The sequence below is a fragment of the Phascolarctos cinereus genome, unplaced genomic scaffold (genome assembly GCF_003287225.1).
Source record: "Phascolarctos cinereus isolate Bilbo 61053 unplaced genomic scaffold, phaCin_HiC Scaffold_7;HRSCAF=346, whole genome shotgun sequence".
Taxonomy (NCBI): domain Eukaryota; kingdom Metazoa; phylum Chordata; class Mammalia; order Diprotodontia; family Phascolarctidae; genus Phascolarctos; species Phascolarctos cinereus.
Window position 1 is genome coordinate 184,183,607 of NW_027556180.1, and position 19,589 is coordinate 184,203,195.

Genomic DNA, 19,589 nt, shown 5'->3' on the forward strand with positions numbered 1-19,589 from the left:
ATATGTTGAATTTGAGAAAATAATTAACTCTTGAGCTTGACTTTGAAAGAAGAGGATTTTCATAGAATAAAATGTGGAAAGAATGCATTTAAGATATGGAGAATGTCATTTGTCAATTTGTATACTTTATGTTCATCTCTATCAAATTATTAGACATCCTGTAATTCCAGAAGAACAAGATGTTTTGGATATTAACTCTGTCATCCAGTTATTAGATATCTCTCTGAGCATTGTTTCATCTGAATATTTGATGGGCATGCTTAGCATGTATTTGTCCAAATTTCTGATAAATATTTTATTGGCAAATTGTTAATGAAAGACCTCTGAACATTAATTATAAACCTTTTTTTCTAAGTTACCATCCACCGACAAATTATTATACTTTGGATCTACATCTTTCTAGCTTTTCAAGGATAGCATGGGAACTTTTGAAAAATGCTTTGCTGAAATCTTTGTAAAAATGTCTTCTGAATTTTTCTGATCTCCTAGTCTTATAGTTTGAAAAGGCTTTGATTTCACTCATATAGCTACTGATTTCACTGGTGTGGTTCAAAGTCTATTAATGCCTTCTTCATTCTTCATAATTCTTTCTCATGTTTTTATGTAGATCTTTTATGAAGATTCTATCCAACATACTGGGGACTGTCCTGTATATCTTTTAACATTGACTGGATGCAAAAAGAATAAGTGGACTGCCCATTAGTTATTTTCTCTTTTACTACGTGCCTGGACCACCTCTTTTTTTTCTGTGATTTCATTGATGTGAGTATTCTCTCCAATGATGCAGATTGCAATAAGTCCATTCCTCATTATGTATGACTATCATCAGTATCTTCCCATCTGTTCAATATATGGAGTCCAACCAATGTGTTACTTCTCTTGATGTTGTGAGGAAACCAATGAAGTACTTGAGCTGTCCATAGATTATGCTGTTCTTACATGAAAGGTTTATCTTAGTTTTCCATCATAAATTGCTAACATCACTTATACATTGTTTCCAGTATAATTCCTTATTTTTCGTATGTTACAGAGTGATTCCATATTTTTCCTACATCAGAGTGTTTATGCCCATAATACAACTCTTCTCTATCCTTTGGTGATCCTCAAATTCGTTTCTTCAGAAACTGCTAAGTTTCATGGCTCAAAGTCATAAAATAATACCAGAAAAGCATTAGCTTTAAATTGATGGGTCTTTGTTTCAGGGAGAAAACTGGGGTCATTAAAGTATATTCCTAGCTTTCCAACGGTAAGTCAGTTCACTCTCCTTTTGTTGTTCAGTTCTAGGCCTGGCTTCTTGTCTATATGCAATATTTGTCCAAGATCTAGATAATGGGCATTTTAAACATTATAACCTATTGCTCAGCACTCTAGATTCTGTTCTGACAAGGTCAAACTCTTTTTTTGGTGGTTACCCCAAATGCCACTCTCTTTTGAGGTCCTATTTCTCCCACCTAGAGTTCTCTTTGGATAATTAAAATCATAACTTGAATACAGTCTCCACTACTGTGGGCAAAATCCTCCCCAGGCTCTGTACTAAAATGTATACATGTATAATGTATAATGTATACATATCAGGTAAAAGACAGCCCTTATTTGATCCCACAAAAAAAAAACAGAAAAAGAACAAGGTTATTTGCAGTAGGTCATAAATATGATACAATTTCCCTTTCTTCTCTAGTGCATCTCACATGGATTTACCTTTAGAAGGTAAATGAACTTGATGCAGCTAGAGTAGTCTCAATATTCCAGTTCCCATCTTTCACACCCCAAAGCTATGTAGACACTCAGTTTTATATAGATTTTTAAAAATACCTTAAGGTTTTTGGACTTTTCCAAGAAAGAAACAAACTTTGGGTTTTAGGAGAGGCAACTATTGCTCTGATCAGACCTGGTTGCTCAAATAACTTGTAGTAATAGTCAAAAGTCAAGTCACTACCATTTGTTACCTGTTATTCCCTGCTTAGAATCTCCTGCTCCTTCTCTAACTTTGGGACCACCTGTGTGCTCTTCTTCTCTCTCTGAGATTCTGGCACTACTCATAATAATCCCATTTTGCTAACTAGAAATCTGGGTTCTGGGTCTCTTGCATTGGGGGTTAAGGTAACCCCCTAAGGATGGTGATGTTTGGTTATCTCACATTCTGTGATTGGTCTGAATTCCTGGACTCACATCATTGAGCTCACTAGCAAGGCAATCATTGCATCACTGAGGTGGGGCCAAGAACTTTGGGTGCATGTACTCTCTTCTCTGTCCTATTTTCTGAAAAAGAGGAGAAAAGGGCCCAAATATGCAATGAAGACAAAAGAGGTAGCATGGTGGTAAACAGAGTCATGAAAGCCCTGCATTTAATTCCCACCTCATATACTTATTAGCTGTTTAACTCTGAGCAAGTCATTTTCCCCTCTCTTGGCCTCACATTTTTCATCTGTAAAATTTGTAATTGGACTTGATAATCTCTAAAGCCCCTTCTATCTCTAAATCCATGAACCCATGACCGAAATTTGTATATTGAAATAAAGGGTGACTCATCCTACAAGAGATTGTCATATCTTCTGAGCCAATTTATTCATAATCCCTGAAATCCATGCTCCAGGAGGCAAAATATGGCACATCATACCATTTATAGAAAAATAAAAGAAAATATTCTAAACAGATTTTCACTACTCTCAAAATGATAAAAAATGCCCCAAATCAATATAACTCAATATCCTCATTTTTTTCTTATATGGATAGGCCAAACTCTTTTGAAAGTTTCTATATCTCACTGAAAGGCTTAGCAATATTTAGGGGCTTGATAAATAAATATAATGTCATCTACAAACAGAATAATCTAGTATTCCTCAAAAAGGAAAACCCTCTTTGACTTCGACACTCTGATAGATCATTTGCATAAGAGTGCTGCACATCTTTGGCAAGTCTATGATTCCTTGTTTTATGCCACACTTGATACTGTTAATCAGTGGGTTACCAAACAATATTATCTTTGTTGATACATATTTTAAGAAATCTTGTATAATTTTGACAAATAGATGGGAGACAACTTGCTGGAGGAGAGCCTTTAAGGTAGCATTTTTCTCTGTTAAATCAAATGCCTTTTTCTAGTCAACAAACAATAAGCAGTATTTTCAACATCTTTATTAAATTATATCATGGCAAATTTAGTCTGTTGTGCAACAAGTAGGAGGTTTCCTCCTAATGCCTTCATTGATGATGTGCATAGATAATGTGAATAAAATTTTATACAAATGGAAATTTTATATATACATACACACACATAAATATCATTTTATATATATATATACATATATGTGTGTGTATATATCTATATATATATCTATATATATATATAAATATATATCTCTCACTATATATCTATCTATCTATGTACATATATATATCTATATATATCTAGATATATATATAATATGTTGTTTTAGAAATTTTCTTAGTTGCCATTTTGGAATAATACTAAGGTCAAGGAATTTTCCATGTCTCTAGTATCTTCCTGTATTTCTTCCATCTTGAGAACTGATCTCTCAAAATCTGTAAAATGTTATCTCTTCCCATATGGACTCATCAGTATATATTTGGTCTAATCTAGATGCTTTTCCTAACCTTATTTATTTTCCATTCCCCCTTCCTCAAGAAGCATATATACCTGAGATTGGATTGCCAAATATGGTAGCTGTGCTGTCCTCAATGGTGAAAAAAAAAGGATGTTATAAATATCTTTATTGTTTCTATCTTTTATCTATTGGCTGCCTTTAAGTTTAATTATTAATGCTTTCAGGATGACTCTGCTTTGGTTATTCACTTGTTAAGCTTTTAATTTTTTTTTCTTTTCTACTGCCTCTCCTTGCTTTTTTTTTTGTGATACTGCTCATAATCTTCCACCATTCTTCTCCATGAGATTTTTCAAATGAAACTATATTTCAGACTAATCTTGTTATTGATTTCCATATTATTTCATTTAACAAGCACATGCTGTTTGCTGACTGAAGCAATACTTAGGGCTTTTTGGTCTTCTCACTATGGCAATTGATTTACATTGGTCAATTGTTTGTACAAAGTTGTTAGAATCAGTGGCAATGTTCTTTTCTCACATCTAGATCACAGTCTGAGAGCATTAATAATTTGCTTAAATAGGTAAAGTTAGAGTTTAAATTATATGCTATATTGTTCTCCTTTTAATTTTTTCCTTCTTCTTTTGCCCAAATTTTGATCTTTGCTTTAACAAGTTGGTGGGATCACACAGGTGATTCAGGGATAACTAGCATATCAGTGATGCCATTTTATGATTTAAAAATATAGTTAATTTCATATATATATGTATATATGTATTTGTTCAGGCATTTCATAATCGATATTCATTTACTTTGTTTCCAGTTTTTTGTTGTCACAAAAAAAGTATTGTATGAATATCTTCATATATATGGGGTTTTCCCTGAGCCATATTTTCTATGTCTTTTTAAATGTTTTTTCCAATGCCTACATTTGTATTGCAATACAAGGTAAGAGCCAGGTGTGGTGGTATATGCTTATAATCCCTGCTACTGATATGGCAGAGGTTGGTGGTTCTCTTGAGCTCAGGAATTCTAAGCTGTAGTGGCCTACCTGATGAGCTAGCTCTACTAAGTTTGGTGTTAACATGTTGAATCTTTTGAGGCAGGGGAGCAGAATGTACCTGGCTTCCCAAGGAGGGGATCAGAATACATAAGAAACAGAGCAGCTCAAAACTTCAGTGCTAAACAGAGTAGGAGGGGGCCTCTGAGGAGTGATTCCTCATCCACCCTGGGCAAGATAGGGAAGAGCTAGTTTTCAGTTGAAAGAAAGAAAAAAAAGGGAGGAAGGAAGGAAGGAAGGAAGGAAGGAAGGAAGGAAGGAAGGAAGGAAGAAAATAATACAAGGGCATATTGGGAGCAGAAACTATTTCTTTTATTCTTTTTCTTTGTATCCCTAGTACAAATAACTAAAAAATGCTTGTTGAAATTCATTGATAGCCACTGAGAATCAAAGTATGTGTTCATTCAAGTAAGAGGGTTTTCTATAGTTCTTCATAGAATTTCTTTACATCTTTGTCCTAAAATCCTACCATGAGTGACATAATCCATTAAACTTTAAAATATTTTGTTAAGTGAGCCAGCCAGTGCAAATGAACACAGTATATTATATCTATCTTGGCCCCAGACCTCAGACTATGCTTCAGATCTCATTTGAATAGTAATCAAATCAATTCCTACCATTGCTTCTGGAAAGCGCATGAAAATTAACTACTACTCTCTGATCGGTTTCTCTATCCCTCTGACTCAATATATTTAAATACACTTCCCTGAACACCACTCCTCATATGTGTTGTCCTTCCTGAGTACAAGTAAAACTTCCAGAGCGTGGATGAGAGGGAGCCACACAAACTTTCCAGCTTGCTCTGCTTTACCAAATGACCTAATAAATTTCTTTCTAAAATTGTTTCAAATACTGAAGTTTTTTTCTGGTGAATAACATTTATATTTAATTTCTCCAGACCTGGCCAGCCAATAGTACTTTGCATTAGAAATCTGCTCCCCTGCCCTCCCCTTTTTCTGTTGGTAAAGCCTTGACTATCCAGTCCCATGTCCTCTGACAATTTCTGAGATGCCATGAAAGAAAACCACAAAGGAACTAGAGAGACTCGCTTTTTTTTTACATTTAGATATCATGGGGGGAAGGACAAAGGAGTGTGGTTAAAAAACAAAAGTACCTTTTGCTTTTGATCCATTGTTCCAAATCCAGTCCATACATACCTGCCAGCAACTATATCACTAGTATTTGTTTAGCATTAAGGTCAGTAACAGATCTCTCTTGACAAAGCTCATTTGTCTCACTCTGAACGCTCTTTCACCATTCTGCCCAGTAGTCTTTCAGTAAAGCAATAAAATCACATTTGCATTTTAATCTTTGTTGTGGTTGTTCAGCTTTTTCAGTAAAGGTGACTCTTTGTGACCTCATTTGATATTTTCTTGGCAAAGTAGTTTGCCACTTTCTTCTCCAGCTCATTTTACAGATGAGGAAATTGAGGTAAATAGTGTTTAGTGACTTCCCAGGATCACACAGGTAGTGAGGCCAGATTTGAACTCAGCTGTTTCTGACTCTAGGCCCAGTGCTCTACCTGACCCACATTTGAACATAGTTGTCACTCAACAAAATGCAAATCGGTCTTCAATTTAGAGGAAAAAAACCCAGTAGTCATTTTCTCATAGGATTATGGGAAGTTTTCCTAGGCAGATTATAGCAGGGAATGTGTCTAAAATCTTGATTGTAGGAGTTTATGTTATAGCTAGACATCTAAGTATAAGATAAAGCAAAGACTATTGTTCTGTGTATTTATGTTTCCCCACAGCATGATAGAGTAAAAGAAAAAAATACTGAATTTGGAGTCAGAATATTTGAGTTAAAACTCTGGCTGTCCCAGTTACTACCAGTGTGATTATGAGTGTCACAATTTCTGGACCTATTTTTTTTAATCTGGAAAAAGAAGGATTAAATGATCTGTTAGGTGCTTTTCAAATCTGAATTTATGATCTGAGGTTGCAATAATTCTTGAGTTTTATACACCACCTTATATTTTGCTTAAAACACTCTGTGTTATTGTGTATCCTACGGGAAATTCTGTGATGAAAGTAGTACAATTATTATTACCAATTTAACATATGAGGAAACTGAGGCTTAGGTAGGTAGACTGACTTAACCAATACGACACCTAATAAATATTGAAGCTGTGAAATAGAAGTAGGTCAACTGATTTTTCAAGTCAAGAGTTCATTTCACTACACCATGCTATCTTATAAAAATAAATGTAAATTAACCAATTCAGAGATCCAAGACAATATTCAAAACTTCAATATAATGAGCTATGTTAGAAAAAAAAGATTTTGTAGTGATATTACAGTGCAAATAAAATCTTTATAGAATGCTCTAAAAGGAAAACTGACATAATTTATATCAGCTTATTGTCTAAATATGTACTAGCATAGTTGTCTCTCTTTTCTTTAACTTTCATAGACTTTGTAGTCACCTGTTTCTTTGTAGGCATATCCAGAGTACAGTTTTGAAAGGTTAAATGAGCAAAAACAGTCTAACTTGCACAGGTAGAATTATGTTTTTATAATTGATAATGCATGTTTAATTTTAAATCATAAGTTTCATAAGCTCCCACAAAGTGAGAACATTTAAAGACATTAATTGTCAAGTATATGCTTTCCACCTCCTGGAATGAAGAAGCAAAAGTAGATTCTATGCCCTTATTTACATTTATTATGGATAAGAACTTTAAAAATCTTGTCTATAAATCAGGTTTTGAATTTTACCATAATTGTGCTTTTCAATGTAGATAATTAAATTGCTATGTCTCTGGGTAAAGGTCAGCCTGTTGGGATAGGAGAGATTAATCTCTCTAGAGCATTTGCCCTTATTAACTATGAATCGTTGTTTCATAAGCTTGAAACCTTGGCTGGATTCCATCTTGCCTAAAATACTTTGTAAATTATAAGAATTCACTAAGAACCATTCTAATAGTTTTGTTTAATCTCCAATTAACCTGAATAAGCACCTCTGTTTTACAGTGTAACCAATACCAGGACGGAGTATTTAGAAATAAGCAGAAATACAGAGTGGGTGTACTTATGGAATCAAGGAATTTATCTTTGTTGTGTTTGGTATGGTAGAAGTAAGCCTGTGCTAGAGTTGTTTCCTTCTAGGGGAAAATTTTATTAATCTCTTTTCTTTCCCTCTCCTCTCCTTTCTCTTACCACTTCTCTTCTCCTCCCCTTCCTTCCCCCTCTTCTCTCTCTTGATTTGTGATAGTCCAAGTGTCTGTGATCCTAACTATGTGTCTTAGTGAAGAGCTCACAACTCTTTCATGCTTAGTAGATTTTGATGAGTTCCTATGGCCATTGATAAATCTTTAAACTTAGTTAGATTGTGCTTCAGACAATAGATCTGAAGTCTATCAGAGGACCCTCATTCAAACTCTCTCTAGCTTGGTAGGACCTTGCGCTTAACTGGCACAGCTTTCTGGAACTGTGCTATCCATATGCCACAATTAACAGTGAGGCATCAGAATAAAGAGCCATAAAGAGACAGAGAAAACATGTATAATTTTAAAATATTTTGATTGAATGTATTACGCATTCCAATTCAATACACTAGGAATTTTAGTACATAGCAATTGAAAGGAATTGCTAAAATCAGTATCCTGCAAATGTAATTTGCAGCCAGCTCTAAACCTGTATTATCATTTGTCTTTGCACAATTTATGCAAATGTAGGTAATAGAAGCAATGCTAACTCCATGCATTCATAAAGTACATAAAGATTTTTAGAATACTTACCTCACAATAGCCTTGCTAGGTAGTGAAAATATCACTATCCCCATTTTATTTACCTTTGGTCACTAGTAGGAAATATCAGAGTAGAGATGTGAACCCAAGTCTGGTGACTTCAAACAGCAGTGCCCTTTCTTCTATATAATGCTGCAAGATGATGAGCCTTTGTGATTTTGGGGGAAGAATAGCATATCTTTCTTACAATCAAAGAGACTGGCAAGGCAAATAATGAAGAAATGAAGCAAGAAAGAAAATGTAGATAGTATGTATGAACAGTAGTTATATTAATTATCCCATAGGAAATATCTATCTCTATAAAATACATATACCACTGATTTTTTGTTACTGCTGCTAAGTATAGAATTTTACCAGATAATTTGTTCATCTTCATTTCTGATAGGAGCTCTCCTCCATTATAAAGATACTTTAGAGACCCTTTTCAGATCGTAATAACAAAGTCTGTGTTTACAGGAGAAAAATAGAAGTTTTTTTCTAATTCAATTATTTGGCCTTTTCTATCTGTCTACCTGTCTATCTATCATCTATCTATCTATCTATCCATCCACCATCTATCTAAATATAGATATAAATTACTGAGTCCTGTACTATTCAGATTGATGATTCTATCAAGAGGATTGTCTAGAAAATTATTTAAACTTTCTATTCATTCAACCCAAGAGGAAATAGTGCAAACAAAAGTGCTTACATAACATGGAAAATTACATTTTTCTGAATCTATAAAATGTTTTGATTAAATCCTGACAACACACACACTCCTAGATCTTAATTTCAAGAACACCAAAACATCTGTCCCAAAAGGCGTACTAGTTGTATACACAGAATTAAAATACTTTTATCCATTAATATCAGATCTGTCAATACTGGAACATAATTTCATGGGCTTAAGGCTCTCCCTCCTTTTTAAAAGATGGGTTTTTGCTCAAAAATTAAGATTGTTTTATGCATTATCCTTCAAATTTTATGTCTATGAAGTAGCTGGTAGTTTAATTTCATTGAAGCTTGAAAGAGGATTTTACTACACATGAAGACAGAAATTTTGCCCTTGTTGTATTCCCTTCAGATGTTCAGTGATTAGAATAATATTTACTACCAAGGTAAAATTATTTAATACTTTAGAACCATCATAGGATCATATCATATATTCAGTACAATGTAAGCTCCTCAAGGGCAAGGATGTAGGTAGGCCTGAGGTGCAAGAATATATTTTACATCTCCAATGGAGTCTGTGATTTCTGTCTTTAGATGGAGCAGAAGGATCACTCCTCCACTCTCCTATCTCCAAAAAGTCTATTGGGCTATGCCACATTAAATGTTTGCAGTCTAGGTACAATGAATGCTCTTTTAAAATAAAAACTACTTTGGTTGTTCTGGATGGAACTTTTGTCAACACAGACCAGGAGGATAATAGCTTACTTTTAATCAACTTAGATTGTTCCCACCAAATTCTTGTTACACAAAAGAAAATCACAATGTCTAGGAAACCTATTTATCAAGCTAAATAAGAACTGGATGGGCTAAAATGATAAAAGGGGAACACTACAAATGTTGGAAGCGATTTAGAAAAAAATGGGACACTAATTCATTGTTGGTGGAGTTGTGAACTGATCCAACCATTTTGCAGAGCAATCTGGAATTATGCCCAAAGAGTTATTAAACAACCTATACCCTTTTACCCACTACTTGTTCTATTTCTGAAGGTAATTAGGGGAAAAGGGAAGGGAAAAATATGTTCTAAAATGTTTATAAAACCTTTCTTTGTGGTGGCAAAGAATTGGAAATTACAAGGATGTTTATCAATTGGTGAATGGCTGAACAAATTGTAGTATATGATTGCACTGGAATAGTATTGTGCTATAAGAAATGATGAGCATAATGATTTTAGGAAAACATAGAAGTACTTGAATGAAGTAATGAAGAGTGAAATGAACAGAACAAAGAGAACATTGTATATAGTAACAGCAATACTGTTTTAAGAACACCTTTGAAATAATGTCATTTTAACTAATATAAATACCGAAATTAATTATAAAAGATGCATGAAGAAAGACACTATCTGCATCCAGAGAAAGAACTGATATATAGAAGCATGTATAAAACAAATTTACACACACATATACATACTTATGTATATATACATATACACATACATACACGTACATATGCATATATACCCATGTGTATATACACACATACACACATACATGTACTTTTACATCTTTTTACATGTACATACATATAAACGTGTGTGTGTGTGTGTGTGTGTGTGTGTGTGTGTGTGTGTGTGTGCCTGCCTATTTGTTTCAAATGGTAGCCATCTCTAGAGCCAGGCTAGGAGGTAAGAAAAGAAATTTACATGATAATTTTGTTTTCTATTTGAAAGTAATAGCAAGTTGTACATAGTAGATTTACAGTTTTACATGCAGTCATTCTTTTTATTGTATTATGTTATGGAAATGCTTGTTTTATTTCATAAATTGAAAATAAAAAAATTAAAAGTAAAAATAAACACCCTGAAATTAGGTAAAGTTTTACAGATTAGCATATATTTGAGAGATGAGTATGAGTTTACAAAACTTCCAGTGCCACCAATGTCATTGGAGAAAAATTTAAAAAATAAAAAAACAATACAACATAATATTAATTAGCTGTTTTCTAAGTAATATGTGGCTGCACAGATCCATTTCTATTTGAGTTTGACACCACTGGTATAGACTACAGAATCCATCAGTATGCAAAGGCAGGAGTTTATTCTTTGGTTTGGAAACAAGATTCAATCTTAACTAAATTGAGGAATGAACACCCTCACACAAGTCCATTCTTACCAGTTTCTGGGATTAAATGCATTCATAATCACAGGTATTTCAGGGGCTTTCTCAATATACCTGAACCTCTTGGGAGATCTGCCCACCATTCCAAGTTCACTCCTTGCCTCTCCTTGCCTTCTCTTTCTAACTCTTCTGCATTTCTCTTTGTTCTTCAGTATCTCCAACAATCATCATTCATAACTCTTTCATATACACTACGCAAAGTGTCATGAATCCAGAGGTCTCCCTCTTGTCAGGGAGTCAGGAGGCATATTTTTCTACTAATATGCAGCTGTCACAGATCTGTCATTCAGGAAATTGTTCCAAACCTATCTTGAGTGGCAGTGTTAAAGCTTAAAGCTGCACTACCCTCATATGTATGTTATATGTATGATGGAGGAAAGCCACTATAATGAATAAATGAATAATGATAATGAATAAATTAAGTGGTAAAATTTTATACTTACACAATATTGGTAACAACAAAACCAGTGGTATGTATACATATGCACAGAGATATATTTCATAGATAGAGATATCTTCACAATCATATTAATAGATCTATAAATAATAATATATGTATGTATTGCATATATATTTTAGTTGAATCATAGGATCACAGGTTTTGAGGAGGAAGGGATCTTAAAAGTCACTAAGTCAAAAACTCATTTTACAAATGGACAAAATGAAGCACAAAGAGGTTAAGTGACTTACCTAACATCACAAATAGTAAACGGCAGAACCAGGATTCCAACCCAGATGTTCTGACCTCAAATTCAATGCTCTTTTCTTATATCCTATGCCTTTCTCCTCTCAAGAGATGAAAACAAAGAGTCAGAGCTATGTAGATAAAAGTACATTCTCTTTATTTCTTTTCAATGGGCAATATAAAGCAGCAATTTTATGTAAAAACTTTTCTGTTGGTAAAGATGCAATTTTTCTACCCATATGCCTAAACCAGACTAAGAATTAGGTATCAGTTCAATTGCTTTTCTTTTCTATGAGCAAAAATGATAATTCAGCACTGCGTGTGGTTAAAATTTCAAAGAAGAGTGAAAAGATCTGACTTCATCTTTTTATTATAATGTTGAAAGTATATATCCAACCAATTTTGCCTAGCACCACATTTATGTTAAAGCACTGAAGCCTCTGTGGTACAAGGCATAGATTTAGTTTAATGACTGAAAATACTTTTAGTCATCATTTTATCTTATGTAGAAATCATCTTTTGCCATTTGTTGACATAAGTGATTTTTATAACTGACATTTATTGCTTCAAAAACAATCTTCTTGGTTAATTGCCAGGACTCTCTTGAATTATTCTAAATAAATATCAATACAACTGCAGTTTGGATTAATGAACCATAACTACTAGGAAGTATCTAGAACCTAAAGAAGGTACTAGCTAATATTATTCAACTGCCTGTTTATAGCAATACAACTAATTGCTTATAGCTCAAAGAGGTAAAAGCCAAGGAAAATGTCTAATACAAATATATACACAAATATATACATATATTTATATATATATATATATATATCTATCCACACACATATAGATACAAATGTACATAATGCATAAAATTATGTAATACATATAGATGTATATAATACATATATATGATAAAGATGAATTCAGATAAATTTGAGAACTTATATGAATTTATTCAAAGTGAAGTGGCCAAGGTAATAATAGCAGAAATAAGTACTTTGAGCTCACCCATCCCTTCCTAAACTCTTGCAAACACATCTAGAAAATACACTAGACACAATCCTGATACAGAAATCTAAGAAAAAAAATCACAATGAATCATTTTTAATGGGCTAGGTTGGCAAAGGGAAACAGAGAGAAGTGTTGACATTGAGGATGCACTAGAGTCTGGCCAAGGGTGCAATGTGAGGAGCACTGCAGTACATGAAAAGGCTATCTACCAGGGCAAGAAGAGGTCTCTGACCCATACCAGGGCACCTTGACTTCACACCGAATCCAAACAAGTACCGACAGGCAGCATTGTCACTCACTGACCAATTTTGCACAGATCCAAAGTGACTAAGAATGGAAGATTCACTCAGCAGTGGGATTCTAGGGTGAGAAGCTGCTGTAAGCTCTGGGCAGCTTATCAAGCAGGGAGGAAGTTCAGAAGTAAGCTACTGCTTACTGCAAGTTGCCTAGACACTGGGATGGGGCTTGGTCTCAGTTTTAGCTCCTAGCTCAATCTGAAACTTACAGAGGAATGACCAGGGTAGGGATCCCAGATCAAAGGGAAACTTGCACTTCTATCTGTCTGAATCAGTAAATCTGCCCAGTTTGCAAGTTCCCAGGAACTTGCAGAGCTCAGCCCAGGGGGCAGTGATCAGACAATGCCCTGGACAAAATAATTTTGGATGCACTATAATCTTGCAGGTCCTCAGGCTTAGCTGTTCCTGAGATACTGGAATGACCTAACTCTCAAAAATCAAAGAAAGCAATGACATGACTAAGATTTTTCCTCTAGCCAAGCCTCCAGATCCAAGTCCAAAGTCAGAAAGGTAGCTGGAAGAATGAGCAAACAAAAACAAAGTATCACCATCAAAACCATTATACTGATAGGGACACACACACACACACGACATAAACTCAGAAGAAAATTATTCCAAAGTAACTTCTCATAAAGGAAAACACAACAACTCTCAGCTTGGTCACAAATTCAACAAGAATTTCTAGAATAGATGAAGCAAGTTAATAAGAAATATTTTTAATAATATTTTATGTTTTCCAATTACATGTAAAGACAATTTTTAGCATTCTTTTAAAAAATAGTTCCAAATATTCTCCCTTTCTGCCTCTTCCCTAAAACAGTAAGCAATTTGTTAGAGATTATTATATGTATAATCATGTAAAACATATTTATTAGTCATGTTATAAAAGAAGAAAAGCCCCAAAGGGAAAAAAATGAAAAAAAAAGTTAAAGTAGTATGCTTTGATCTATGTTCAGATTCTATCAGTTTTTTTCCCTCTGCAAGAGTATTTTTATAAATGAAAGGAGAATGTCAAAGGAAAGAACTGGAAAAGATATCAATAGCTGGCACAGGTGGTACAAAGGTTTGCCAATGCAAGAAAACCATGAAAATTAAAATGAACATAAAAGAAGCCAATGACCCCATGAGACAACAAGAAATAGTAAAATAGTCAAAAAATTGGAAAAAAAAAAGCAAGAAAATATAAGATATGTCACAGCAAAACAATTACCTGGGAAATAGATTGAGGAGGAAAGTGTTGATGAATGTTAAATTGCCTGAAAGCCATGGCAAAAAAAGAAGGAAAAAAAAGGTCTACATTTCACATTTCAGGAAATCTTAAGAGAACTTCCCAGATCTCTTAGAAGCTAGGGCAAAGTTAAAATATAAAGAATCTACTGGTTGCTTCCTGAAAGAAACCACAAAATGAAAACCCTTAGGAACATTATAGCTCAAATCCAAAGCCTCTAGGTCAAAGAAAAAAATACTACAACCCACCAGAAAATAAGAATTCATGAATCATAATCATAAATACACAAAATCTAGCAGCTACCACTATGAAAGAATGAAGGCTATGGAATATGACATTCCAAAAAAAGGAAATGATGTAGTCTTGCTGCAATAACTAACTTATCCATAAAAATTGAGCATAAGCCTACAAGTAAAAAAGTGGATTTTTAATGAAATAGGAAACTTTCAGGAACTCATGATGTAAAGAACAGACTTATATAGAAATTTTGAAATTCAAACATGAAGACTTAAGAGAAATATAGAAAGGCAAAACTAAACAGTAATAAGGGACCAAACAACAACAAACTGTTTACACACACACACACACACACATCCCCTCCAAACCACATCATTGCATGAGGTCATGGTCTATTACACAGAAGACCTTGAAATAGTTCTGTTATATATCAATGACCTTAAAATCTTAAAAGAATAATGTAAAGATAGGAGGAAAGGATATTTACCTCCAAACAAAAATAAAATAACGTCTCAAAACAAATCCTGGGGGCAGCTAGGTGGCACAGGGGATAGAGCACTGGCCCTGGATTCAAGAGGACCTGAGTTCAAATCTGGGCTCAGACACATAACATTTACTAACTGTGTGACCCTGGGCAAGTCACTTAACCCCACTGCCTAGCAAAAAAAAAACCAAACAAACCCAAAAAACAAATCCTGGAGCAGCAGACCAGCAATAACACAGGGTGAAAAAATCTTTTTAGCCCAAGAAGCTTGGAATTTCAGCAAGAAAGGTATGTCTCAGTTGGGTAAAAGGGGAGTGCAGTCCAGGACAGGAAACATCACAGCAAGCCAGCAGCAAGCCCCACCTCAGTAAACCAGTAGAAGAGCCTGAGCCATAGTGCAGTGGAGTAGGCAAACACCAACACCAGGACCCCCACATGCCTCAGCATAGGCAGGGGAACTGGCATATTCCAAAGAACTGCCATATACTTCAGTGTAGCCCCAGGGAAAAAGGCATCCTCCAGTAGCCAGACCTCCACATGCTTCAGTATAGCCCCAGGGAAATTCAGAAACACTCCATACTCAGCACGTGCCAGACACTTGTACTAGGACTGCAGCTCAACACCAGGTAAGCTTCTAGACTCCCATAGCGTCTAGTAGCAACAGCCACCACCACCACCACCACCACCACACCCCCTCAACACAGCACCAGAAAGATAGGTGTCCCGTGAGCCTCAGGACAAGATCAATACAGCACTATGTAAGTAACCAGGGCCTGCAGTCCCTGGCAGAGGAAGTGTGAGACACTACCCCTTCCACTCCAAGAGCAGAGTTCAAATTTAAAAGAAAGAGAAAAGACCAAAAAAAAAAAAAGATGAGCAAACAACAATAATAACAAAAGAATTTGACCATAGAAAGTTATTATGGTGACAAAGAAGACCAAGACACAAACTCAGAAGAGGACAACAACAACAAAACACCTACGGGAAAAACCCTAAGGAAAAATAAGAAGTGCTCTCAAGCCCAGAAAGAACTCACGGAAGAGCTTAAAAAGGAGCTTAAAAATCATGTAAAAGAGGTAGAAGAAAGGAAATGAGAGTCATGCAAGAGAATTCTGAAAAAAAGTCATAGCTTGGAAAAAGAAAAAAAAAACTGCTTAGAAGGTAGAATTGGCCAAATGGAAAAGGAGATATAAAAATCCACTGAAGAAAATAAATCCTTAAAGAATACAACTTGCCAAATAGAAAAGGAAGTACAAAAGCTAACTTAGCTAATAACTCCTTAAAATTTAGAACTGGGCAAGTGGAAGCTAGTGACTTTATGAGACAACAAGAATTAATCAAACAAATCCAAAAGAATAAAAAAGTAGAAGAAAAGGTAAAATACCTCATTCGAAAAACAACTGACCTGGAAAATATATTGAGAGATAGTGTCAGAATCATTAGATAACCTGAAAGCCATAATTGAAAGGAAGATCTAGAAAGCATCTTTCAAGAAATTATCAAGGAAAACTGTCCTGATATCCTGGAACCACAAGGCAAAATAGGCATTGAAAGAATCCAACACTCACCTCAGGAAAGAGATCCCATAAGAAAAACTCCAAGAGACATTATAGCCAAATTTCAGAACTACCAGGTCAAGGAAAAGTACTACAAGTGTCCAGGAAGAAACAATTCAGATATTGGGCAGCCACAATCAGGATTACACAGCTGCAACATTAAATGACTGGAGATCATGGAACATGATATTCTGGAAGGCAAAGAAACTAGGACTACAACGAAGAATCACCTACCCAGTGAAAATAAACATAGTACTTCAAGGGGAAAAATAGCCTTTCAATGGAACAGAAGGCTTTCAAGCCTTCATAAGAAGACCATAACTAAACCAAAAATTTGACCTCCAATATCAAGACCCAAGAGAAGCATAAACAGGTAAAAAGGCCTTTACATCCATATATGGGAAGACAATATAATAACTCTTAAAAATTGCACCACTAATACTACATATAGAAGGAGTATACATAGAGGGTACAGGCATAAGGTAAATTTGAGGGAATGACATAAAAATTAAGGGATGAGAAAGAGAAGTAAACTAGGTAGAGAAAGAAGGGAGAAGTAGAATGGGGTAAATTATTTTACTTGAAGAAGTTATGAAAAATCTATTAGAGTGGAGGGAAACCTGGGAGGATGGGTGATGGGCAACTTTTGGGCATCCTTACTCATCAGTATTGGCTCAAAGAGGGAATAATGTACACAACCATAAGGGTTCTTAGAGCATACGTCCCTAAGTTCAGTGTACGTGTTGAGGCAGGGAAAGTACTCTTCCATAAAACACTTACATCAGAAGGCTCAAATGACAGGCAGAGCATAAGGCATCACAAAAACAACAACAATAATGGCTAACATTTGTATAGTGCTTAGGCCAGGCACTGTGCTAAGCACTTTAAAATTATTATCTCATTTGATCATCACAACAACCCTGGGAGATCAATGCTATTATTATCCTCATTTTATAGATGAGGAAACTGAGACAAACAGCTTAAGTGACTTGTCCAGGGTCACACAGCTTATGCAGTGTCTGAGACCACATATTATCGCAGGTCTTCCTTACCTATTTCCTAGCTATTGCACCAACATGCTCTAAGTATTGGGTTTTCATTGGCTAGTTCCTTCTTTACTCAGAAAAAATAGAAATTTCCTAAATAACATTGAGGATTTATTCATTTGTCTTACAAACAATTAGAAAACACTTACTAAGTGCTAAGTGCTTATTAAGGCCCCAGAGTCCCAAAGACAAAAGAAAACAGTCCTTCCTCACAAGGAGCTTACATTTTCATACTGTGTTCCTTAACCACCTTTCCCATATTTTTATTTGCTTTCAATAAAGAATCTCATAAAGGGGTGAGAGAGAATTATACTGGGAGAAGGAGAAAGGGAGAGGTGAATGGGGTAAATTAGCTCACATGAAACAGACAAGAAAAGGCTTTTACAGTGGAGGGGAAATGGGGGAAGGAATGAGTGAATCTTATTCTCATAGGATTTGGCTTAAGGAGGGAATAATATATACACTCAATTGGGCCTAGAAAGCTATCTTATCCTACAGGAAAATAGGAGGGGAAAGGGACAAGAGAGCAGAGAGATGATTGAGGGGAAGGCAGATTGGAGGAGAGGGTGATCAGAAGCAAACACTTCTCAGGAGGCACAGGGGCAAATTAGAGAATAGAATAAATGGGGGGTAGGATAGGATGAAGGGAAATATGCTTAGTTTTTCACAACATGACTACTATGGAAGTGTTTTGCATGGCTACATATGTATAACCTGTATTGAGTTGCTTGCCTTTTCAATGAGGGTGGGTGGGGAGGGAGGAAGGGAGAAAATTTGGAACCCAAAGTTTTAAAAACACATGTTAAAAAAAATTGTTTCCACATGCAACTGGGAAATAAGAAATACAGGAAATGGGGTATAGAAATCTATCCTGCCCTACAGGAAAATAGAAGGGGAAGGGGATAAGAGAAGAGGTGGGAGAGATAGAAGGGAGGGCAGATTAGGGGAAGGGGTATACAGAAAGCATGCCATCTTGGGGTGGCGGGGGGAAGGATGATATGGGGAGAAAATTCGGAACTCAAAACCTTGTAGAAATAAATGTTGAAAACTACAAATAAATAAATTTTTAAAAAAATTTAACAAAGAAAGACATATTTATACTAAAGTTTCATAATTAGTCTTAATGTGTTATATCTTTAACCTTTAATTCAAAGAAATTCATTGTGGAATTTGAAGTTGGTTGCTTATTGTTCTTCATACTTCAAGAGGACCAAAATGATATCATTCTGTTGGGTCAATGTACATGGGTCCAACTGCGGCTGATCAAACCAACATGAGTACAGAAGGCTCTGCCGCAAGTTGGGCACAAATAAATAGTCCATATGAACATTTGGAATGGAGATGTCTCTAAATTTTCACATTTTATGTTGCTTTTGAGTTACTACAATTCTGCTTTGCTCATACACCATAATATAGGTGTGCAGTGCTGGACAGTCTTGTTCCCATTGTCTCTCATGCCTCAGAATCAATTCCAAAGCTCTTCAGACTGGCCTTGAGAGTGTCCTTGTATCACTTTATATTACCTCAGTATGAGCACTTGACTTGTGTGAATTTTGTGTAAAATAATCTTCCAGGCAAACATACATTTGGCATAGGAACAACGTGGCCAGGCCATCAAAGTTGCACCTCTGAAGCAGAAAACTACTCAGCTTGAGAAAGGACCTTAGTGTCCAGTACCTTATTTTGCCAGGTGATCATCTGAATCTTCTTAAGACAATTCAAATGGAAGCAGTTCAGTTTCCTGGCATGTTGCTGGTAGATTCTCCAGGTTTCACATACAACAATGAGGTCAGCACAATTGCTCTGTAGACATTCAGTTTGATAGGCAGCCTAAT